The 26730-nt window shown below is 38.4% G+C and overlaps 1 protein-coding gene and 1 long non-coding RNA gene across 2 annotated transcripts in view; both read right to left on the bottom strand.

Moving 5' to 3' along the window:
• RYR2 (ryanodine receptor 2) overlaps positions 1-26730 on the bottom strand; it is an 829832-nt gene that overhangs the window by 651394 nt on the left and 151708 nt on the right. The window lies entirely within an intron of this gene.
• Positions 25130-26730, bottom strand: part of LOC123333405 — an 81451-nt gene continuing 79850 nt past the window's right edge. The window contains exon 3 of the long non-coding RNA XR_006550722.1: positions 25130-25538. This is a non-coding gene — a long non-coding RNA (uncharacterized LOC123333405). The remainder of the gene's footprint in view (positions 25539-26730) is intronic.

Here is a 26730-nt window from a genome sequence, read left to right as displayed (position 1 = left end):
TTTTGCCGTTCTACAAGATCTCATTTTTGTGCAGGTATTTCTGTGTCTCAAGGGGTCACCCTACTCGGAGATGCAGAGATTGTTTTCACCTTGTCAGAAATTATTACAGAAACAGGCACTGGACCATTTTCTGATTGAAGAGATCTAAGAGAAATATCTTTGGGAAAAGGATTCTGGGAAAATGTTCTGCTCTATCAGGAAAGGGTCACAGATGAAATGGTCTTTTTTTTTCCTCTGGTCATTGTCACATCTGGATATGATGCCCAGCAGTCCTGCAGCCAACTTGCTATGAGTTAATAAATAGGCTAACATCAAGTATGGCAGATTAGAGATGGACTACCTGGATCAGCCAACTCTCAATGGGCTTGATCTGTGGATTTCACTTAGTAATTCCCTTTGGTATAACGTATTTGAAAAGAAGGTCTCTTACTTGTAGCCAAAAGCACCCCCAAGTGTCTCCTGCCCAAAGTTAGACAGCTCCCCATTCACACTCAGGTCTCTCTGAAGCCCTGATTTGTTCCATGATTGTTACCCTTCACTGGATGGTGTGCCCCACCCAGAGTTCATGAGACAAGAAAGCATTATGTGACTGGTCCCTTCTAGACACTTCACATACATTATGTAATTTCATCCCCATAGCCTAGCCTTTGAATCTAGGGCTCAAATACCAAATTCACCATCATGAATTGCCTTCTGCAGAAGGCTAGATTTTACTAAAGTGGAAAAAAATTTCTTTTAAGAAGCCATCAGTTGTATCAGAAGCCTTGATTTGCAAACCATGGCAGAAAGAAATTGTGCTTAGGAAGTGAAATCTGTAACATCTTGGGTAAGTTATTCAACCTCCCCGAGCCTACATTTCCTCACCCATAGAATGCCTTTTTGGAGAAGCTCATGTGAGACAGCAAGTGTTCAATACTCAAAAAATACTCTTAGTTAACAGCCCTCCTGTATATAGGTTTCTCAAGAGGCAGGTGAGGTGGTCTGGTATTCCCATCTTTCAGAATTTTCCACAGTTTATTGTGATCTACACAGTCCAAGGCTTTGACAAAGTCAATAAAGCAGAAATAGATGTTTTTCAACAGTTAGAACTGGACATGGAACAACAGACTGGTTCCAAATATGAAAAGGAGTACTCCAAGGCTGTATATGGTCACCCTGCTTATTTAACTTATATGCAGAGTACATCATGAGAAACGCTGGACTGGAAGAAACACAAGCTGGAATCAAGATTCCCGGGAGAAATATCAATCACCTCAGATATGCAGATGACACCACCTTTATGGCAGAAAGTGAAGAGGAACTCAAAAGCCTCTTGATTAAAGTGAAAGAGGAGAGTGAAAAAGTTGGCTTAAAGCTCAACATTCAGAAAACGAAGATCATGGCATCTGGTCCCATCACTTCATGGCAAATAGATGGGGAAACAGTGGAAACAGCATCAGACTTTATTTTGCTGCTGCTACTACTGCTAAGTCGCTTCAATCATGTCCGACTCTGTGCGACCCCATAGACGGCAGCCCACCAGGCTCCACCATCCCTGGGATTCTCCAGGCAAGAACACTGGAGTGGGTTGCCGTTTCCTTCTCCAATGCGTGAAAGTGAAAAGTGAAAGGGAAGTCGCTCAGTCGCGACCCCATGGACTGAAGCCCACCAGGCTCTTCCATCCATGGGATTTTCCAGGCAAGAGTACTGGAGTGGGTTGCCATTGCCTTCTCCAAGACTTTATTTTGGGGGGCTCCAAAACCACTGCAGATGGTGACTGCAGCCATGAAATTAAAAGACACTCACTCCTTGGAAGGAAAGTTATGACCAACCTAGATAGCATATTCAAAAGCAGAGACATTACTTTGCCAACAAAGGTTCGTCTAGTCAAGGCTATGGTTTTTCCAGTGGCCATGTATGTATGTGAGAGTTGAACTATAAAGAAAACTGAGCACCGAAGAATTGATGCTTTTGAACTGTGGTGTTGGAGAAGACTCTTGAGAGTCCTTGGACTGCAAGGAGATCCAACCATTTCATCCTAAAGGAGATCAGCCCTGGGATTTCTTTGGAAGGAATGATGCTAAAGCTGAAACTCCAGTACTTTAGCCACCTCATGCGAAGAGTTGACTCATTGGAAAAGACTGTGATGCTGGGAGGGATTGGGGGCAAGAGGAGAAGGGGATGACAGAGGATGAGATGACTGGATGGCATCACCAGCTTGATGGATGTGAGTTTGAGTGAACTCTGGGAGTTGGTGACGGACAGGGAGGCCTGGCATGCTGCAATTCATGGGGTCGCAAAGAGTCGGACTCGACTGAGCGACTAAACTGAACTGAACAATCCTCCTGAATCTATCCATAGTAGCACTGGAAAGGAATCCATGAGCAGGGAAACCTCTGAGTGGTTACTTGTTAATCCTGTAAACATAATCAATAAATCACAGTTTTCATTCAGCAAGGGTTCCTCTTACAGTTTATCCACCATCAAAATGAAAAATAACCCTTAATAATCTATAATCTTATTTATCTTTCGAGAGATGACAGAGAATTATTAAACCCTATTGATGTTTCCTCAATGGAAGAACAAAGATGAAAAATGAATGTGTAACAAAAAAATCCAGCCAGCTTCTAAATAGCTTAGAAATATTAATAGGAGAGCCACCCTGCATATCCAGATACAGATTTCACAGGCGATCAATTATTAGTCACTAAGTGATTTTAAATTCTGCCATTAATTACCTTGCCCCCATTAACTATTATTTCACATTCTGAACCCCACAGTAACAAGCCCTCTGAGCCAAACCAACACAGTGAAGTCTCTGTATGCAGACCACCAGTCTCAAAGTAAAAATCCCTTCTCTCCCTCAGTAGGTACTCACAGTGCCTCAGAGAGAACAGAGGTCTCCTCCAATGGGCACAGGGGAACGGCAGTCAGCAGTCCCTGTTCCCATTTAATCATACGTGCACGTTCAGTCGTTCAGCTGTGTCTTTCTGTTACCCTATGGATTGTAGCCCACCAGGCTCCTCTGTACATGAGATTTTCCAGGCAAGAATACTGGCGTGGGTTGCCAGACACTGCTTAAGTTCCAATACTGTGCAACCCTATCAACTCAGTGTTCTTATTATTCCCATTTGACAGAGAAGAAAACAGAGGCACAGAGAAATTACAAGGCCAGGGTTGCATGGTTAGTATGTAGTATGCAGCCAGGATTCAAAGCCAGGCCAACTGACACCAAAACCTCAACTTTAAACGACTGCCCCCTTGGTAACAACTAGTCAGTATCCCAAACTCAATCTTCCCATCACTTAAGATACATTTCACTTTCCATCCACTGTCTTAAAAAATGTATCTTTTTGACTCTTAACATCAAAAAGACAAGTGGCTCCACAAGTCACCTGAAGCCTGAATCACCAAAAGGGAAAAGGTTTGTGCTTTTATTTAAGTATAGTTAATTTACAATGTTATGTTAGTTTCTGGTGTATAGCAAAGTGATTCAGTTATAGATATATGCCTGTGTGTGTGTGTTCTTTCTCATATTCTTGTCCATGATGTTTTATCACAGGATACTGAATATAGCTTCCTGTGCTATACAGCAGACTTTTGTTTATCCATCCTATATAAACGCTGCTGCTCCTGCGGCTGCTGCTAAGTCGCTTCAGTCGTGTCCGACTCTGTGCGACTCCATAGACGGCAGCTCACCAGGCTCCCCCGTCCCTGGGATTCTCCAGGCAAGAACACTGGAGTGGGCTGCCATTTCCTTCTCCAATGCATGAAAGTGAAAAGTGAAAGTGAAGTCGCTCAGTCGTGTCCAACTCTCAGCGACCCCATGGACTGCAGCTCACCAGGCTCCTCTGTCCATGGGATTTTCCAGGCAAGAGTACTGGAGTGGGTTGCCATTGCCTTCTCCATATATATATATGCTAATTTGCACCAAAAAGTTTTATTATAATGTCACCAGGAACTAGCAACACACAACAGAGAAAGAGAGCAAAAGATCACCAAAGATTTCTTTGAAAGAAAAACCAAGTATATAAGACACATCAGTGTTGGACTGAAGACAACCTTTTTAAGCTCACTTGTCTGCTCAGGATGCTCAGTGAATTGCCAATCAAGTTCCCCACCCCATTGGGAAAGGCTCCCCCAGGGTAAGGAGCCTCCTTGGACAGAGGTGCAAGAAGCCTTATTCCACCAGCCCACTGTAAGAACTCTTCTTCCTATTAGAGACTAAATACTATACTATCCAGTAGGGAATTTCAGGTACCCTGAAGGAGCAGGAGAGAGGCAAGACAGAGTCCTCCACTTCTGCAGACAGTAAGTAAATACCCACTGTGCACAAGGCATTAGGCCACCAAACACTGGGCGTGCGCTATGCCGAAGCCTAGAGTAAATGCTTCAAATTACAGTATCTGAGTAATGTATTGAATTCATTACAGGTTTTAAAACATAATCAATTTAACCCCAGCACCAGGTTTATAATCTTTATTTTTCTTGGTTATATTTTAGATTCCTAAAATATTTTTCCATTTTATTGATTTTTTAAAATAAGCAGAGAAATTTTTGTTTTGAAAGCTAAGAGTCAAGGATAAATTTGCATTTAATGTACCTACTGAAACAGGTGTATACTTGGAAAAGAGTGAATTCACAGTAATTCAGATGTCATATGGAATCTAAATTCCATCTATAAATCAAAAAAATTCTTCAAAAATCAAAAGGGAATTTAAAGGCAAAATGTTCTAAAGCATGATCTTACTGGACTAATAATTTTCAGCCCATGTGTTGTTACAGGATTTGTACTGAGAATGATATAATTTGTTAAATACTTTTAATTTATATTTAACTTGAAATACTAGCTTATTAACTTGCACAAACTGGAGTGCCAATAATACTATCATGAGGTGACATAAGGAGAGGTCCAAATTTTTAATTCCTTAAATTTTGTGACCTAACACAATCTTAAAAATATAATTACTAGAATATACTAGAACATATTCAGAGGATTTTCAAGGAACAATCTGTAAAGTTCAGTCCATATTTCTACTAAAATGTTACTCTATAATGTAGCCACTATGGAGAACTGCATGGAAGTTCCTTAAAAAACTAAAAATAGAATTACTATATGATTCTGCAATCCCACTCCTGGGTACAAATCCAGAGAAAACTCTAGTATGAAAAGATGGATGCCTCTCAATGTTCACAGCAGCATTATTTACAATAGCCAAGATATGGAAACAACCTAAATGTCCATCAACAGGTGAATGGATAAAGAAGGTGTGGTACATGTACACAATGAAATATACTTAGCCATAAGAAAGAATGAAATAATGCCATAATAATGCAGCAACATGGATACACCTAGAGATTATCACACTAAGTGTAGTCAGTTAGACAAAGATGTATACCATACGATATCACTTATTTGTGGAATCTTTAAAAATTAAACAAATAAACTTAGTTATGAAACAGAAATAGACTCGCAGACATAAAAAACAAACTTATGGTTACCAAAGGAGATATACCTGAGTGGGGGTGGAGTGGGTAAATTAGGAGTTTGGGATTAACATACACACACTACTATATATAAAATAGGTAAACAACAAAAACCTACTGTAGAGCCCACGGAATTATAATCAATATCTTGTAATAACCTATAAGGGAAAAGAATCTGAGAAAGAATATATATGTATGTTAAACTGAATTACTTTATTGTACACTTAACTAACACAACATTATAAGTTATCATACCTCAAGTTAAAAAAATAAAATGTTACTCCACTAAAATATGAACTTTGGCAACATGAGACTGCAAGTAAATAGTATGAACTCCTCAAACTGTTTGTTGTTATGAATTAACAAAGAAGCTCTTTATCATGGAATGCACCTGCAATATCCTAAGAACTGAGCTAAATGGTTTACATGTACATCTCATATAATCCTCATTTTAAATATGAAGATATAGCAACTTCCCAGGGTCACAAAACTAGGAAACCCATATCTTCCAGCCTTCAAAACCTAGTTTCCCTCTTCATCTGTGTATGAATATAATAAAAGTATTTTAATATGTTTACAATGATTACTATACATCAAAAATGCCCACTTAGGAGGCAAATACAGTCAGCCCTTGGTATCTTGAGAGAGACGAATTCCAGAACCCTCCCTCTCCCAGGTACCATCATCTTCAGATGCTCAAGTCCCTTACACAGCCCACACTCTGTATCAGTGGGTTCTGCATCCATCCCATTCAAACAACTATGGATCCACCCAAGTTTATTCAATCTGCAGATGCAACACTGGCTGATACAAATAGGAAATATGGCAACATAAACATGTGAAGAAAAGTATTCCGTATGTTTTCAGGAGTACCAGTAAACAGAAATCCTTATTTATAGCACCTTACTTTTAGGAAAAAAAGACCAATAAGTAATAAATACATGCTCCTGAGAATGAGATTAAACTATCTTGAGAGCCATATCAGTGTTAATCCATATTTAAGAGGCTTAGAACCCACAAAAACAGCATTCTGAAATATTCTAAAATATATATTGGTTTTCTGTACCAAATATGCTTCTAACTTGTAAGCTTACAAACTATCAAAAATGATTATATGTTTTACAGTAAGATAAGCCCTGGCTATTTCATTTTCCAAATTTAAATTAACTATATTTTCTCTATCAGCTTTTGATTTTCACATGAAAAGGATTTAAAATGGCAACAATATGGAAGTCCTAAAGGAAAAAGAAGGTCAAGGGAAACGCTATCTAACTTTTAACTTCCAGTTAAATCTTTACATAATAAATGGAAACAAATTCTGGAGAATATTATACAACCAAAAATATTAAATATGTTCAGAGAGGCAAAATAAAGGTCTTATAAATACAAGAGTAATAATAATCCGACAAACACAGGGGCCTAAAATGAGCTTGAAGAAAGTGCCAGTGGGAAGAGCTGGCAAGATGGTAACATACTAGAGATGTTAGTTTAATTTTAATTAGTTAGCATGTCATACTTTAAAAGTGATGTTCTCTTTTAAGCACTGAATTATAGATGCCTAGGAAACCAATCAGATCTCGAACAACGAAGGTTGATGAACCAAAGGCTATCTATGCACTTTACAAGGAAAAAGCCGTATTCCACTCAAATCTTGCCAGTGCTACATATTTTCTTCCTGGAAAGTTTTTCAAATGCTTATGGGAAGGAAAAAAAAAATTGTTTTCAAGGTTTTTTTTACCCTGGGATTGCTGGCTCAATTCCTGGGCCCAATGGAAGTATAATGGGTGCCAGCACTAAGATACCAGTCTTGTTTACAGAACAGAAGGAACTTAACCCATATTCCCCTCACCTTCCCTGAGTTGACTTCATCTAACGTGCAGAACACATCGCTTGGGCTATTTTCTTTCTCCTGCTCAAAAACTGCAAATCCTTGTAAAATTTCTAATGTCAAACTCCTTGGCATACATGTTTCAAAAGACTTTAAAAAGTGCATGTCTTTGGTCTAGCAATGCTATTTCTAGGCATTTTTCTTAAGAATTTAGTATGTTTAAACAGGAGCATATAAAAAGATTTTCCCTGTAATATTATTTATAATAGTGAAAAATTGCAAACTCTTAGATGTTCATTAGTAATTTTTTTTAACCTTTCATTGACATATCATATTTACTGGCAGAATGGAATTTCAGTTCAGTCACTCAGTGGTGTCCGACTCTTTGCGACCCCATGAATCACAGCACGCCAGGCCTCCCTGTCCATCACCAACTCCCGGAGTTCACTCAAACTCATGTCCATCGAGTCGGTGATGTCATCCAGCCATCTCATCCTCTGTCGTCCCCTTCTCCTCCTGCCCTCAACCCCTCCCAGCATCAGAGTCTTTTCCAATGAGTCAACTCTTCGCATGAGGCGGCCAAAGTGTTGGAGTTTCAGCTTTAGCATCATTCCTTCCAAAGAACACCCAGGACTGATCTTCTTCAGAATGGACTGGTTGGATCTCCTTGCAGTCCAAGGGACTCTCAAGAGTCTTCTCCAACACCACAGTTCAAAAGCATCAATTCTTCGGCGCTCAGCTTTCTTCACAGTCCAACTCTCACATGCATACATGACCACTGGAAAAACCATAGCCTTGACTAGATGGACCTTTGTTGGCAAGGTAATATCTCTGCTTTTCAATTCAAAGGGATATTAAAAATACCAAAGGCAGCTCTGTTTGTCCCAGACCAAAAGTACTGAAAGATTCTAGGACTCACTTTACATTTCCCCTTTCCAACCCCAAGTCCTGGCAGGCTCCCAACGCCTCTTATATGCTCCCTTTATGAAGAAGACAAACCTGCTACATTCATGTCAAAAGCTTGCTTTTTGTAACCCTCTAGTATTATAAAAAGTATTTTATAAATCTATAGTATAAAAAAGGAAGTATGGGGGTATTCATCTCTATATTATAGAAATAAATTGAACTTAATTTTTTCCTGTATTGTTTTTACTATTTCCTGAGCTTTTCCCAAAGAACATTCTTTGTAAAAAAAAAAAAAAAAAAAGAAAGAAAGAAAAAAACAAAATACACTGTAAGAAACAGTCAATAACAGGACAGATGTCTGCAGTTTTTCAAATGCTTAGTCATCTGCCAAACAGATTTAAGATGGTACTATCATAACATTGGCAAGTATATTTGATGCTCTGTGCAAATCTGACTTCAAATATTTTATCTATTTCATTTCTCTCATCTAATTAACTCCATTTGTTTCCATTATCAATTTTCTCTTAAGTGTGTTCCACATAAAAGGTGACAATTCCCTCAAGTGGATCCTACTTATCAACCATCCTCAGGAGTAATAAATCACACTAGATGGAGTGAAATTAAGGGAGTGAGTCACTAAGAATAATCTTTAAACACAAATGCAATTATTCAGTACACATGGAAAGCACTTTGGCATTCAGGTAAATTAAGCATGGTGTTGTTGATATTTCTTAAACATAGGGCAACCACGGTTCAGAGGCCTGTTAAATGGATAAATGATAAAGCAAAGAATAAATCCACTGCAATGAAACTGTCTTCTGGAAAATAAATGATTCATTACTTTGACTTAAATATTGGTACAATGGTGACTTCCCAGGTAGTCCAGGGGTTGGGAGTCCACCTTTTGGTGCAGGGGGTGTGGGTGTGATCCCGGGTTGGGGAACTTAGAGCCCACGTGTGCGCCACAGCTGGAGAGAAGCCCATGCACCTCAGTGAGACTCGACACAGCCAAATAAATATTTTTTAAAGAAAAAGAAGAGTTGGTACAATGGCGGAAACACCCTCAGACTTGGTAGAGAAAAAACCAGATTTTCATCCCAGCTGTACTACTTACTAACTATGATAACTCTGGCAAGTTTAAGTTAAAGGTTTCATTTCCTCACCTGAAAATTAACTCTGAAAAAAATGTCAGAAGTACAGGTACAAACGCACAATTATCTGGCTAAAAAGGATGACTCAAAAAGCATAACCAGTTCCTAGCCTCTGTAGCATCACTGTAGAATAAATTGATTTAGTTGTACACAGGTAGAGAAATGGTGCCAGCATGGCCCCCGCTCCCTGAGTCCATGCCACAGGATGGCACTGTACTTGAAACAGACCATAGTGAGCCTAGAGGTCAGTGATCTCTGGACCAGGTAAAGTTTCTATGCTCTATTCCAACAGGGAAGAGATGCACAAATTCATCCCAGGCTGTATCGTCGTCCAGGAATGCCATTCGATAACCTTAGCAGAATCCAAGGCCACGGGTGAACTCAAACATGGCACTGAATGAGACCTGCTCCCTCAGTAGCATGTGTGGGATGAAAACTATCTCAATAAACTCCATTTGCTCTCCCACAGTTCCCAGCAGAAATATCTAGGACAACACATAAAGGCTGCAAAGAGAACAGCACTGGAAGATAAGAAAATCAACTACATAGTTTTCAGCCTCTGAGGAATTATCCAGAACCTTGGTCCAGGTAGCCCTCATCCTGCCTTACTCAGGCTGGACTGCTGATCCCAGAGCCTGCTTTCAGAGGTGGTGGAGCAGTTTCCATCATCCGGCAGCCCTTAGCAGGCATCAGAACCTCTCTGCACAGACTCTCCTAAGACTGTCGCAGCCAGGGATGCTTATGGCAGGGGGAACTGAGACTGGGGAAGCTGATGTACCTCAGGACAGAATATAATCATGAAGACGGTGGGGGGCGGGGGGGACAAGGAGCAGGCATGCACCCGCGGGGCTGGGGGAAATGCTGACTCAGTGCAAGGTCAACCCCTCATGCTGGACATCAGAAACCAGCCAGCGCTACACTTAACCAATTTCACTTCCAGATCTGAGGCAAAGTTTTAGGATCACTTAAAAGCAAAGAGACTACTGGTAAAAGATGGGCTCTTTTAATTCAATGATGGGCACACAGGGGGAAATGGTGCCCAAAACAAGACTGTGACAGACAATAGAGAATCCCCAGCATTTCAGAAGGAAAACATACTATTAACTGAAATATGGGACAGTCACGGCAAAACCATTTTTACCAAGAGTTTATTGGTACAGAAGTGATATGAGATAAAAAGTGAAGAAAAACAGGATATGCATGATATAAGTAAGATGATTCCAAACTTATTTTTAAAAAGGAAAGAAGAATATACACAAAATAGAGAAAAAAATAAAATATATTAAATATTAGTAGCAGTTCATATCTGAATAGCAGAAGTCTAGGTAGTTTCTGTTTTCTTACATAATTTCTTTATATTTCCCTACACATTTTCTCCATGTTAAACACATTCCTAATAAAAATATGATTATAAATTAAGAAAAAAAGAAGTACAATCTTTCAGAAATCCTAAGGATGTTTCAGGTGTAACACACACCCCTCTCTGGCATTTTTAATTCACTTTGATTCATATTTCCCAAAGAAAAAATATATAAGTAGCAAAATTGGAGCATCAGAATAAAGCTTTAATATATGTAAACACATACATATATTATATGTAATTTCTAAAGACTTGATCATTTGTAATATAAAATAAAAATTTAAGATGATGGTATTTCCAAAAGCATGTCCATTCAGCAAAATGCTCTGTGTGCCTGTGTGTGTGTGTGTGTGTGTGTGTGTATGTAGCATCTAAAGAAGCAAGTACTACTCAGCACTTCTAATCCAACCACTGTATTATTCAAGCATTTTTAAAAAGAAATCACATTACATATGCATCTCAACACATTTTATGTAATAGAATACATTTTTTTCTATTTTTTTTTTCAAAGTTATCAGTACATTTTAATGGCTACAAAGAATGCTAGAATTAACATCTGTCTTCAGGTTTTGGTATGAACATGCATTTTCAAAGGAAATGAGACACTTACAGAAATGGTAAAGGCTTAACCATCCTGGGATGAGAGATGAAGAAACAAGGTAATTTATTGGTTTGGATTAGATTTTGGTTGCAAGAGAATAGTTCTGTAAATCAAACACAAATTATTATTATTAGTTTTGTTTTGTTTTTTTTTTTCTCATGGCAGATCCTGGAGATGTTGGTCCAAGGGCTGGTGTGCTCTATGGAACCAAGCATCTTCTTTCTTACTAATCAGACATTCAGGCCTCTTTTGTTAAGTGACCATAGATGCCCCCAAATTTGCTTCAACTCCAACCTTCATATTGTCATTCATTTGTCGTCCACTCCCAGCTCAGAGCAGAAAAGCCCTCTCAGCCTGGTCTTCCCTCTCACGTTCCACTGTTCCTGGGCAGGCTGTCTTATGTGTCCTGGAGAGGCCTCTCTTCACTCTAGATGGGCCTGGGGGTGTTTCAGGGGAAGTCCCCCAACATGTCCTTGTTCTCATCTAATCCCAGCACTGCCCACGTGAGAGTCACTAAGATACTCTGTGATGACTGCACAGAGAGGATACTTGTTCAATACTGTGTTTCAATTGAGCAAAACACACACAAACACCCATACAGAAGGCAATCACTCAGCTCCTCATGATATCATAGTCTTGGACATTCAAAATCATCACTGCTGTAAGCAAACAGTCGAGTCAGCATACTCCAGAATGATGGCACCTGGTTTTGTCACTGGCTCCATGGCTCCCAATGAGAACTTTGATTCCATTAGCTACATCACACATATTGTAATACAGAAAGACAACAATCACTGCAAAGATGCACACCTATGTGCACTAGTGCTGCTTGCACTAGAGCTAAGGTGCCCTAATATGTGAGCTTCTGCCCATGGTATTCACTGCCCAACCGAACATCAGCTCGCCCCAGGCAGTAAAGTTGGTGAAGGCCACCTGGGTCTCACTTTGAGCAAATCTGAATCTTTGTATCTTTCTTTTAAACCTAATACTCTACAACTGTGTTCAAAGATCCTAAGGTAAAAAATAAGAAAAAAAGTAATATTCTGTAATAGATCTGTACTTATGTAGAAAGCTGAAAAGGAGGGGACTCTTTTAGAGTGTTGGGACCCTATAGTGGAAGGTGGGGAGAAGGTAATGGCACCCCACTCCAGTACTCTTGCCTGGAAAATCCCATGGACGGAGGAGCCTGGTAGGCTGCAGTCCATGGGGTCGCTAGGAGTCGGACACGACTGAGCGACTTCACTTTCACTTTTCACTTTCACGCATTGGAGAAGGAAATGGCAACCCACTCCAGTGTCCTTGCCTGGAGAATCCCAGGGACAGAGGAGCCTGGTGGGCTGCCGTCTATGGGGTCGCACAGAGTCGGACATGACTGAAGCGACTTAGCAGCAGCAGTGGAAGGTGGATTTATATATATATAGATCAAGTTTGAAAAATTTTGAAAAGATAATCATTCAGTTGGGTGAAATAACATAAACTACTTCACAAAAACCATTTTTACCATAACAGCTATTCCTACAGGATTCATCAACTCTGATCTTTCAAATGTTTGGCTTCATCATGAAAATGCAATGTCCAGGAAAAGCATCCAACAGTGAATTGATGGGTCAAATAAGAGTTTTTGGAATAAACTAATGTGCCTCATTTATAACAGAAAAAGAATGGACACTACCTAAATAACTCACAGTAAGGGAATAATTTCATAAAATAAGGTACATCTACTTGAAACAATATTACTTAATATTTAAATTATGAGACAAATATAATAGGACATAACATTAACTGTAAAAGTCAACATATGCAAATATCTATTATTATTACACCTACATGAGCTATAATTAAACACACATGCAAAATACAGCTGAACTATTAGGGTGAAAGGACTGTGGAAAACTTTATCTTTTAAGAAAATGTTCATTATGGTACTTTATAAAGTTGTTTCCATGGTAACAATTTCATTTAGAAAAGTTTCACACTCACAGTATTACTCTCCTCGCCTACCTGCCTGCTCCCTTCTCTACATTTCCCTATCACAGAGCTAAGAGATCAGAATTGAGAGAAAACCTTTGAGTAGGAATGACATTCAAAAGATATAGATGGCCAGGGACCTACCTGGTGGCCCACTGGTTAAAGACTGTGCACTCCCAATGAAGGGGGCATGGGTTTGATCCCTGGCCAGGGAACATGCCATGCACTTGGCCAAATAAATATCACTGTTTTAAAAAATCTATTTAAAAAAAAAGATGTAGATAGCCATCTTCAAAATTTCTAAATGAGTGATATTCAGTGCAAGTTTCCAGTTAAAAAGTTTTTTTTTAAAGAATACTCATGCTTAAAGGAAACTCTGCGTATATTTTGCAAAGGAAATGGACTAGGGGAATATCAGGTTGTGTGATCATCAAATCTGTTGAAGTCTTTTATAAGAAAAATCTGGTGAAAGTGTTGCAAATAAAAATGAGTAACAAAGATATGAGAGTAGAGTATCATCAGACACAAACAGTAGATCCATCAGATCAGACACGTCTACTTTGAGAACAAATTTAACTCAAAATTTGTAAGTAAGTATAAGATTTTGATGATGTTTGGATGAAAAACTTTTCTTATATATGATGAAATTGATAATAGTTGATAGTACCACCTCCTAGGTCTTACACTAAGGTTTTTTTCTGCCCCAACTCCTCTCTCCAACTTCTCTATTATCAATGTGTCCTACACTCAAGTTTATCCAGAGCTGCCCTCTCCTAGAAAATCCAGACAAATTATGATAACCTATCTGTCAATCATCTAGCAGGTGATTCAACAAATCAATAGATAATGATGAAATAATTCAGATAGATCCAATGGTGTTTATCACACTAATTCTGAATATATTCTATCTTCCCATCCATCACCTAATAGATAATGTTAACAGAAACAGGTCTATTATAACACTTGCCCATAATCTAGCACCAGAGTCATCATGTAACCAAGGGAGGATTTAGACATCAGAGCCTCCAGAGTCTGCCATGCAATGAGAACCGCACATGGCAAGCTGGACCTTCCTGTAAACCTCAGTGAGGGTGTTTGGAGACAGGGGGACAGGAGGTTGCCAATAATGTCAGTGTGTAGAAAGCAGCTTGCCCAAATTATTACAAACACTGAACCTATAGACTAAGAATTACTTCATTTTTAGTGCATCAGCTTTTAGGAAAAGGACATCCTACTCATGTTTGCATGTAAGATTCCTCTAAACAGCCAGAAAAAGAAATGAGATTTCACAGCAAGAATCACAAAGCTATTTTTGTCCGAACTGACAAGTGTGCATCTCATCTGAAGCTACAAATCAACATATCTGTCCAGAACTATTAGGAAAAATAACAGACAGCTGTCAAGACCAATTTTGCCAGTGAAACAAGACCTTGAATAACAGCAAGGGCAGTGTCAGGACCTCACAGTGACACTAAGAGTCTACAGAAGAAAACAGGCATCCCGTCAGGCTGATTTCTTTCCTTTGGTTCCTGGAGGCACAAACAATGACAGACACAGGTCACACATGTCTTGGTCCAGTCAATTTGAATTCTTGGCTAAAAGAGGCTTATTTGAAACATACAACTCAAGAAAATGCTACTCTGATATTACTTATCATGAAAATTACATCTATCCATAACTGTTCTCCTGTATCATGAAACTCCATGTCGGAAGGCTGGGGAAAAGGAAGAAAAATGATCAGAGGTGGGAACCCTACACTGATCACTCTTACATGGTTGACACACAGAGAGTCAGATTCCTGAATGATTGACATCACCATATTCCAAACTGCAACCAATTCAGGGAAGAAATATTAAAAGAAGTAGTCGCAGAACGTGTAACTTTAGCCATGGTTGGAGAAGTGAGGTTCCTCTGAACCAAATTCAGAGAAAGAAAAATTCAAAATTATATTAACACCATATAACAAAACTGCTGTTTTCTATAGTTTGTGTCTTTCCAGCTTCTTTTGGAGAGGAGGGATGAAGAAGTTATAAACCCAAAATATCATACTGACAAATATTTAACATATGTCCCAGAACAACAAAAGTCATGCCCTAAAAATCTGCAAAATTTCCACTTATTTTCTGATGAGTATCTATTGCTACTTCAGTCATTAAAAGATAACACTGAGAATAAGTGGTAAAGAATGAAACAGAATAAACCAAAAATAAAGAGGCACAGTGATGCTGCACTGCTAGGATTCAAATCCTAACTCTACCACACATGAGCTCTGTGACTCTGGGCAAATTACTTAACCTCTCTGGTTTCCTTATCGTTGAAAGAAATATTATAGTAACAGGCCTATTTCATAGGGTTCCTAACCAGATAAAGGCGTTATCAGTTGCAAAACACTTAATACAGGTATAGAGCAAGTGCTAGAGAAATATTTATTACAGGACTTCCCTGGAAGAAGTCCCTTCTTCCCTAGAGGTTCAGAATCCACTTGCCCATGCAGGGCATGAGTTTGAGCCCTACTCCAGGAAGATTCCACATGCTGCAGGGCAACTGAGCCCATGTGCCACAACCACTGAGCCAGCACACTAGAGCCCTCTAGTCACAACTAAGACCATTTGCCTAGAGCCTGTACTCTGCAGCGAGAGAAGCTACCACGATGAGAAACGCATGCGCCACAGCTAGACAGTAGCCCCTCCGCACCACAACTAAAGAAAGCCCTCAAGCTCCAACGAAGACACTATACAGCCCCCCAGAAGAAAAAATTTGATTTCATTTAAAAAGACTTTAAGAAATATTTATGACAGTCACCAAAAATCAGATCATTAACAAAAGTTTCTGGAGTAAATTCAAATTAGCATAATTTTAAATATAATTATTGATGTAGCTATTGATACATTATTGAATTTGTACTAGAAAATGATTTTATGTTGCATTTTTCCATGAATCAGAGATGACTGCAGACATGAAATTATTCTTCATGATCCACAGAGTTGAGAGAACCCTAGAACTGTTGTGACCCTGTGCTGTTCTGTACTGTTGTTTCTCAAGCCAAAAATTTCTCGCCTCAGTTATGGAAGCAAAATGTCCCTGAAGGCAAAGACCACATCAGACTTTCTTTTTATAAACTCTGCAGAACTTTGCAACCTACTAAGCATGAAGTCTGCACTCATCAAGTTAATTGGATTAATCTGACAATTTTTTACCTTACGAACCTGGCATTTAATTCAGTTTATTAAATTCTTAGTGTAAATACAGAAAACTTGGTCAATCTTGTTTGGTTAGACTATAATCCTTCAATTTGTTGAAAACTTTCTTAGGGCATACATGAACTACCATTTCTTCAGAAAGAAAGAAAAAAGCAAATATACTTCCAGAAATAACTTCTACAGTAATTTTCTGAATCCTTTTCCCAGTTTTCCAAGACCTAAATATTGTGGATTACAACATAAATTCTGGACATTGGCCCATTCCAAAACAACAGGAACAAATCAGTCCTCCAAGCTGAAAACCTACTCTTGCCACATTTTTCAATACTTCTCAGAGTGGGAGCCTATTTGAGAAAACAGAAGATTTAGTCCTTATTTATAAATGCTAAAGAGATAGAAACTAGCACAGAACAAAGAATTCTAAGAAAAAGATTCCACCCTCAAAAAAATGTTAACGTTATATTCAAACATATTTAATAAATATCATTAAAAACCTAATTCCCAGAAATTTCCTGGTGGTCCAGTGGTTAGGACCCTGTGCTTCCACTGCAGGGGGTATGGATTAGATCCCTGGTTCTGGAACTAAGATCCTGCAAGCTGTACTGCATGGCTAAAAGAAAGTATTTAAAAAATCTGATTATCTTAAAATGCAAGGATTAAGCACACCACATTTCATGCAAATGCAATGCTGTTCAGATGGTAATACATTCATATAATGACAGAAAATGCTAACACTTTTGTAGACTCAAAACATAAACTATAGTCCTATAGTAATAAAAATATATTTATTACAGATAGGAACAAGTGGATCATTTCATTCGCATGCAATTTGATGAGCAGTGACTCATCTGCAGTACTTTCTGGAAACCATTCTATCAAAAACTCTGAAATGTATGGCCATAACCTAGACCTAATAAAAGTCATTATCTCAATACAAATCTCCTGTGAAATCATATACTCTAATTTGCCCACTGGACAATCTTCTTCCTTCTCTTTCCCACTGCCTCTTTGCCAAAAATTTGTCCACATGTATCAGATAGTGTTCCTGACTTCTTTTCCTTCTTTAAGCAGCAACCCCACTCACGCATGATTGATCAAATCAACTATACTTTAAACCCAGTTCCCTCAGTAATTCCCTACTTCCCTTGTCCTTCTGCTGCAACCACCTTGCATCTCACATCCTCAGATCAATACAGCTACTTGAATTCTTGTACTTCACCGTCAGACTCTAGTTCTGGAGCATTACTGCATAAAAGTCATAAGATTCTGCTATGCAGTGCTCCACGCAATCTAATTTTCATCTTAGCTGAAGTGGATTACTATTTCTCTTTCTGTTCCCCGAGCTACAATTCTAGAAATTGACCATTCTAGCATTCTATTCCGTCCTTATCATTCTCATTTCTATAAGATGACATTATGTTCCATCTCATCATCAGCTCCAAGACATTGCCACATGTCCAGGTCTATACAAACGCATCTTTTAGGAATTTGCTTGATATATTACATTTTCCCACTTTCCTCACTGAGATAAAAACAGCCAAGTCCTTTTCATCTGAATCTGAGTCTTTACATCAGTATTGTTAGGTCATTACGTAATTAAGGGATATACAAAGAGATTAAGAGAAAGAAAAATATGGTTGAGCAATAAAAGCAGAAGTGTATTTAATAAAATTCAAGACCAATTTAAAAAACTCAGCAAAGTGAGGATGAATGGGTACTTCCTTAATCTGAGATGTTATCAAATATCATCATTAATGTCTATTTACAACGCTCCTCATGAGCCCTGTACTAAAAATCTGAGCTTCTGCAAGGGGACAAGAAAAAAAAAAGGTATGAGGATTACAAAAGACAATGTTCACAGACAATATGATCAGCTACAGAACCTTTAGTCAATTTATCTAAATGAGAGTTCAGTAAAGTGCCTAATATAAGATCAGTATATAAAACAATTTATTTCACACATACCAAGAATAAACAGAACATGAAAATTCTAAAAAGGTTTCATTTACTACAATAAGAAAAAATATAACTACCTGGTACTTATTAAAAAGCAGAGACATTACTTTGCCAACAAAGGTCCGTCTAGTCAAGGCTATAGCTTTTCCAGTGGTCATGTATGGATGTAAGAATTGGACTGTGAAGAAAGCTGAGCACTGAAGAATTGATGCTTTTGAAGTGTGGTGTTGGAGAAGACTCTTGAGAATCCCTTGGACTGCAAGGCATTCCAACCAGTCCATCCTAAAGGAGATCAGACCTGGGTGTTCATTGGAAGGATTGATGTTGAAGCTGAAACTCCAATACTTTGGCCACCTGATGCGAAGAGCTGACTCATTTGAAAAGACCCTGGTGCTCAGAAAGACTGAGGGCAGGAGGAAAAGGGGACGACAAAGGATGAGATGGTTGGAGGGCATCACCAACTCAATGGACATGAGTTTGGGTAAACTCCAGGAGTTCGTGATGGACAGGGAGGCTTGGCATGCTGCACTTCATGGGGTCGCAAAGAGTCGGACATGACTGAGTAACTGAACTGAAACTGAAATACATGTAACAAAGGATATCTACATGTTCCTGAAGAGAATTATAAAACTTTGAAGATACATATTAATGGGAAGCAAAATTTATGGGGAGAGATACCATATTCACAGATGGGAAGACTCAATATTTTAAAGATACAAACTTTTCCCAAATGATTCATAAATTCAGTATCATTCCAATTAAAATACCAAGTGTACCTCATAGACTTTGATGAGCTAATTCTTAGATCTACAGAAAAATCCAAAGTGTCTAAAATAGCTATAGACATGTTACAATGAAGACCAAAGTACAAGACTTATTATCAAGACTTAGTATAAAGCCAGAGGTAAGACATTGATGATAATGGCACAGAATTGGGACAGACTTGGTAGGACCAAAAGAAATCCACAAGTATATCAGAAATTTGAAATATGTCAAAGCTGACACAATAATTGTGGTAAAGATGAACAACAATAAATCAGTATTAATATGGAAAATAGAAACTTGCAAGAAAAATTCCAGATGAATCAAATACGTAACTGTGAAAAGCAAAACTTAGAAGATAATACAAGAAGGAGGAAAAAAAATATGACTTCAAGAGTATAAAATATATATATATATATATATATATAAGAAAAAGCACACCGTCCATAAAAAGGAAAGGCTAAAAATTCCAACTTTATTAAAATCTTAAAATTCTGTGTATCAAAAAACAACATAGGGCTTCCCTGGTGGCTCAGTGGTAAAGAATCTGCCTGTCAATACAGGAGACATGGGTTCAATCCCTCATCCAGGAAGATCCCACATGCTTGAGAGCAACTAAACCCTTGTGCCACCACAATTGAGTCTGCACCCCACAGCCTGGGAGCCAAAACTGAGCCCACATGGCCAAAACCGCTAAAGCACAGGTGCCCCAGAATCCATACTCCACAACGAGAGAAGGCAACGAAATGAGAAGCCTGCACGCTGCAAATGGAGGAGTCCCCCGGGTGCTGCAACTGAAGAGAGCCTGCACAGCAACGAAGGGCCTGACGGCCAAAAATAAACTTATAATTTTTAAAAAAACAAAACATCATAACATTAAAAAGCAAATAAAAGACTGGAGGAAACATCTACCATATGAAGAAAAATTTGAACCAAGGAAAATAGCTCAATGATAAATGGACAGAGAATATAAATAGGCAATTCACAGAAGAGGGAACCCAAATGTCCAATAAATATACAAAAAGATATTCAAGCTTGCTAATCATCAGAAAATTTAATTTTCAAATGTTGTTACAGTATCCTATAGATTGGCAAAAAAAAAAAATTCTTTTTACTCAAAGTCTGATAATTCAAACAATTGAGACTCAGGAACTCATTCACTATAGACAGAAGAACTAATTGGAATAATCATTCAGAACTGTAATTTGTCATAGTTGCAAAAACTGAAAACACATAAACCCTCAGACTTAGCAATTCCTACACCGAGTTTATGCTCTAGACAGCTCTAGACAGATTTGCTCAAAGTGATATGAGCAAGAATTCTAACTAGAGCAGTGTCTCAAACAACAACACAACAAAAACAAACAAACCAGTAACACCTGAAAATAATATAAATACATAAAGACAGGAGAATGGATTAATAAACTGTGGAGTATATATGCAATATGATTACAATGGAATATTATACAATATATAAATCATTGAATCAACCTAGAGAAATCTCAAAACAATATTGACGAAACAAAGTTACAGAAGATGAAATATATCGTTTTATCATGTTTTAAAAAATACAAAAGAATATCATTTATTGCTTATGTATGGATGGAAGGGAAACATGCAGGAAAATGACAGATATCCAAAGGAGAAAGATTCTCTCTGGGCAGGCAGAGAAGGAATGAGGCCCAGGAGGAGCACATAGGAAGTGTCAGTAACATATGTAAGTTTTCTTCTTAATCTGAGTAGTGAGTACATGACTGTGTGTTATAATATTCTTCATGTTTTTTGGTAAGCCTAAAAAAATGATCAAATTATTTTTTTAAAGTGTTTAAAAAACAGAGAAATTTGAAGATAGACTACATGAGTGTACTTTTTTAAATGGAGGCATTTAATTTTATGTAAATTATACCTCAATAAAAGTTTCTTTCAAAAAAGGAAAAAACTTACAATCTGTGTTTAAGGAATTGTGGTATAGAACATGATCCAAATATTTTCAATGCATCTCCAATCTCTTTTCCTAAAGACGGAACCTATGCTAGATATGGGTGAAATATTTTAAAGTAATAAACACGAGGAATAATTTTTAGAAGTAAACAAGAGTTCGTTTAGAAGTCAAGAACTATTTTTAGTAAATTAAATTTCAAATTAGTAATTTAGATGAATTAAACTTGTAAAGTTTACATTTATTAAAGTATATTAACTTAGTAATTATTAGAGAAAAGAAGTGAAAGGCAAAGGAGAAATACACCTATCTGAAGACAGAGTTCCAAAGAAGAGCAAGGAGAGGGAAGAAAGCCTTCTTAAGCAAACAAAGCAAAAAAAAAAAAAAAAAAAAAAAGAGGAAAACAAGAGAACAGGAAAGACTAGAGACTTCTTCAACAAAATTAGAGATACCAAGGGAATATTTCATGCAAAGATGGGCACAATAAGGACCCATTTTATTATGTTAGGAAACAGCAAGGACCTAACATGAGCAGAAGATATTAAGAAGAGGTGGCAGAATAATAACCCAAATAACTATGATGGTGTGATCACTAACCTAAAGCCAGGCATCCTGGAGTGTGAAGTCAAGTGGACTTTAGGAAGCATCAATATGAACGAAGCTAGTGGAGGTGTTGGAATCACAGCAGAGCTATTTCAAATCCTAAAAGATGATGCTGTTAAAGTGCTGCACTCAATAGTCCAGCAAATTGGAAAATTCAGCAGAAGCCACAGGACTGGAAAAGGTCAGTTTTCATTTCAATACCAAAGAAGGGCAATGCTGCAGAATGTTCAAACTACTGCACAATTGCACTGATTTCACATGCTAGCAAGGTCATGTTCAAAATCCTTCAAGCTAGGCTTCAAGAGAGTATGCAGAGTACATCATGTGAAATGCTGGGCTGGATGAAGCACAAGGTAGAATCAATATTGCTGGGAGAAATATCAATAACATCAGATACGCAGATGACACCACACTTAAGGCAGAAAGTGAAGAAGAACTAAAGAGCCTCTTGATGAAAGTGAAACAGGAGAGTGAAAAAGTCGGCTTAAAACTCAACATTCAGAAAATTAAATCATGGCATCCGGTCCCATCAATTCATGGCAAATAATGGGGAAACAATGGAAACAGCAGCAGACTTTATTTTCTTGGGCTCCAAAATCACTGAAGATGGTGACTGCAGCCAATAAATTAAAAGACTCTTGCTCCTTGGAAGAAAAGCTATGACCAACCTAGATAGCACATTAAAAAGCAGAGACATTCCTTTGCCAACAAAGGTCCATCTAGTCAAAGCTATCATTTTTCCAGGAGTCATGTATGGATGTAAGAGTTGGACTACAAAGAAAGCTGAGCACTGAAGAATTGATGCTTTTGGACTGTGGTGTTGGAGAAGACTCTTGAGAGTTCCTTGGACGGCAAGGAGACCCAACCAGTCCACCCTGTAGGAAATCAGTCCTGAATATTCATTGGAAGGACTGATGCTGAAACTGAAACTCCAACACTTTGGCCACCTGATGGAAAGAACTGAATCACTGGAAAAGCCACTGATGCTGGGAAAGACTGAAGGCAGGAGGAGAAGGGGATGTCAGAGGATGAGACGGATGTATGACATCACCAACTCAATGGACATGAGTTTGAGCAAGGTCCGGGAGTTGATGATGCACAGGGAACCCTGGCATGCTGCAGTCCATGGGGTCACAAAGAGTCAGACACAACTGAGCAACTGAACTGAACTGAGGCTTCAACAGTACATGAACCGAGAACTTCCAGCTATAATAGCTGGATTTAGAAAAGGCAGAGGAACCAGAGATCAAATTGCCAACATTCACTGGACCATAGGAAAAGCAAGGGAATTCCAGAAAAACATCTGCTTCATTCAGTTCAGTTGTTCAGTCGTGTCTGACTCTTTGTGACCCCATGGACTGTAGCATGCCACGCCTCCCTGTCCATCACCAGCTCCTGGACTTTACTAAAACTCATGCGCACTGAGTCAGTGATGCCATCCAACCATCTCATCCTCTGTCCTCCCCTTCTCCTCCTGCCTCCAATCCTTCACAGCATCAGGGTCTTTTTAAATGAATCAGCTCTTCACATCAGGTGGCCAAAGTACTGAAGTTTCAGCTTCAGTATCAGTCCTTCCAATGAATATTCAGGACTGATCTCCTTTAGGATGGACTCGTTGGATCTCCTTGCAGTGCAAGGGACTCTCAAGAGTCTTCTCCAATACCACAGTTCAAAAGCATCAATTCTTTGGCATTCAGCTTTATTTACAGTCCAATTCTCACACGCATACATGACTACTGGAAAAACCACAGCCTTGACTAGACAGACCTTTGTTGAAAAAGTAATGTCTCTGCTTTTGAATATGCTAGCTAGGTTGGTCATAACTTTCCTTCCAAGGAGTAAGCGTCTTTTAATTTCATGGCTGCAGAAACCATCTGCAGTGATTTTGGAGCCCCCACTGTTTCCACTGTTTCCCCATCTATTTGTCATGAAGTGATAGAACCGGATGCCATGATCTTTGTTGAGCTCTAAGCCGACTTTTTCACTCTCCTGTTTCACTTTCATCAAGAGGCTCTTTTGTTCTTCTTCACTTTCTGCCATAAGGGTGGTGTCATCTGCATATCTGAGGTTATTGATTTCTCCTGGAAATTTTGATTCCAGCTTGTGCTTCCTCCAGCCTGGCATTTCGTATAATGTACTCTGCATATAAGTTAAATAAAATGACAATATACAGCCTTGACGTACTCCTTTTCCTATTTGGAACCAGTCTGTTGTTCCATGTCCAGTTCTAACTGTTGCTTCCTCACCTGCATACAGATTTCTCAAGAGACAAGTCAGGTGCTCTGGTATTCCCATCTCTCAGAATTTTCCACAGTTTATTGTGATCCACACAATGAAAGGCTTTGGCATAGTCAATAAAGCAGAAATAGATGTTTTTCTGGAACTCCCTTGCATTTTCAGTGATCCAGCAAATGTTGGCAATTTGATCTCTGGTTCCTCTGCCTTTTCTAAACCAGTTTGAACATCTGGAAGTTCACAGTTCACGTACTGTTGAAGCCTGGTTTGGAGAATTTTGAGCATTACTTGACTAGCAACTACTCTTTACCAGCTGAGCCATGACTGTGTGGATCACAACACTGGAAAATTCTTCAAGAGATGGGAATACCAGACCACCTGACCTGTCTCCTGAGAAATCTGTACGCAGGTCAAGAAACAACAGTTAGAACGAGATATGGAACAACAGACTGGTTCAAAATTGGGAACTTCACGGCTGTACATTGAAGGCAAAAGAGGAGACCAAAAAAGCTGGCTTAAAATTCAACATTCAAAATACGAAGATCATAGCATATGGTCCCATCACTTCATGGCAAATAGGGGGAAGAAAATGGAAACAGTGACAGACTTTACTCTCTTTGGCTCCAAAATCACTGCAGATGGTGACTGAAGCCATGAAATTAAAAGACACTTACTCCTTGGGAAAAAAAAGCTATGACAAACCTAGAGAGCATATGAAAAAGCAGAGACATTACTTTGCCCGCAAAGGTCCATGTCAAAGCTATTGTGTTTCCAGTACTCATGTACAGAAGTGAAAGCTGGACCATAAAGTCGGCTGAGTGCCAAAGAATTGATGCTTTTGAACTGTGGTGCTGGAGAAGACTCTTGAGAGTCCCTTGGACTGCAAGGAGACCAAAACAGTCAACCCTAAAGGAAACCAACCCTGAAGATTCTTTGGAAAGATTGATACCGAAACTCCATTACTCTGGACTCTTATGCAAAGAGTCCACCCACTGGAAAGACTGATGCTTGGAAAGATTCAGGGCAGAAGGAGAAGAGGGCAGCAGAGGATGAGTTGGTTGGATGGCATCATCGGCTCAGTGGGCATGAGTTTGAGCAAACTCCCTGAAGATAGTGAAGGACAGGGAAGCCTGGCATGCTGCAGTCCATGGGGTCGAAAAGAGTCAGACACGACTGAGTAACTGAACAACAATCAGAAAATATTTATTTCTTTGTTTTTCAAGCCAAAAGTTTATCTCCATGTAGACAAGTCCAAGTAGCCAATGATAAACATTCTATCGTGCATGATGACAGATAATAGATTCACTAAAAGACTACTGGATTAAAAATGAAGTCTTTTTGTTCTAATCTAGCTAACTAGTAGAATTTTGTAGAAAATCTAATAAGCTAATGTGTATGACAACATTTTGAAAGGTATGAGCTATATAATTAAAAATATAAGGCAATATTATTATTATCATAAAGTCAGATGAGTATGTTTCCATGTGTTATTATTCTACCCAGGCTCTCCAAATAAAAATTTTTTTTCATTTTTCCTTGTGTTGGTCAATGTAGTCAATATGGCTAAAAGACAAGTAAAAACAATTTGTTATTAGAACATTAAAAGTCTACCAAAATTTCATTTTACTAAGTATTCTTAGATCATAACACACTCAGTTGTTTCTTAAGCTGCCATTTATTTTACACTTGTAATTAATTATTTCTTAGCTTATCATGACCTCTGCATTATGAAAAAGGAAAGCACTGTTCTGATATCCTTGAAAGGTGAGCCTTGAGATTGGAAAAGAAATGAACAGATTCCTTTAGGTACCCAGTGTAGTAAACAATCTGCCAGACAAGAGGTACTATTAGACAATTAGCTATCTGCAGACTGAAATTACAAAGAACTTCTCCCAAAGAATTGTTTCTGTTTCTTCATTAATATTCACAATTCAATAAGAAGAAGCAGAGTTAATACTTGATGACTGCTTTTGTGATCGTATACGAAGCCCTTGTGGTCTCATGTATTACCTGATTTATTCCTCACATTCACACAATGAAATGGGCAATATTATGTCCTTTCACAGGTGAGGGAACGGCATAAAGAGATCAAATAGCTAACTAAAGATTACATAATTACAAGTAGTAAATTTGGAACCAGAATACAGATCTGTCCAGTGCCACATCTGGTATTTTTAACCACTATTCCACACTGCCTCAGTACATAAACACAAACGTATAAAAGGCAAGAGAGTCCACTTCTTAATTAAAGACAGACAAAGACCTATCAGATTCTAATACTGGATCTAAGTGCCAGAATTTTAGGTGACCTAATTTTTAAGTCAAATAAATTTTAATCATTGGAGTTTGAAATTCAGCCTTCTGTATTTTTCAAAATTTATATAATGAGCACATTCAACTTTATTGTAAAAATAAACATACTGGGAAAATAACAAGAAAATGGGTTTATATGTATGAACCTAGCAGCTTAAATAATCAATCAAAAGAGTTCAAAGAGTTGGGAGACATTTTTAAATATTTATTCACAAATCAGATTTAATTCAGACATGTAGATAACTTGATAGGTGCCAGACTCTCCATGAGGCACTTATTTGTGCAAACACCATCTTATTATGTGCTTACCAAGAAGACCTCTAGCTATGAAAAAACTGGGGTTCAGAGGATTCTCAGAGGAAACATGATTCCAGCCCCATGCTCCTCAGCTGCCTTCCAATTATATCAAAGAAAGCATCAAAGGGGGACAAGATGATGTTCA

This window comes from Bubalus bubalis, chromosome 4 (assembly GCF_019923935.1).
Source record: "Bubalus bubalis isolate 160015118507 breed Murrah chromosome 4, NDDB_SH_1, whole genome shotgun sequence".
NCBI lineage: Eukaryota > Metazoa > Chordata > Mammalia > Artiodactyla > Bovidae > Bubalus > Bubalus bubalis.
Note: the sequence above shows the minus strand (reverse complement) of the source record. Positions and strands in the feature narration are given on the sequence as shown.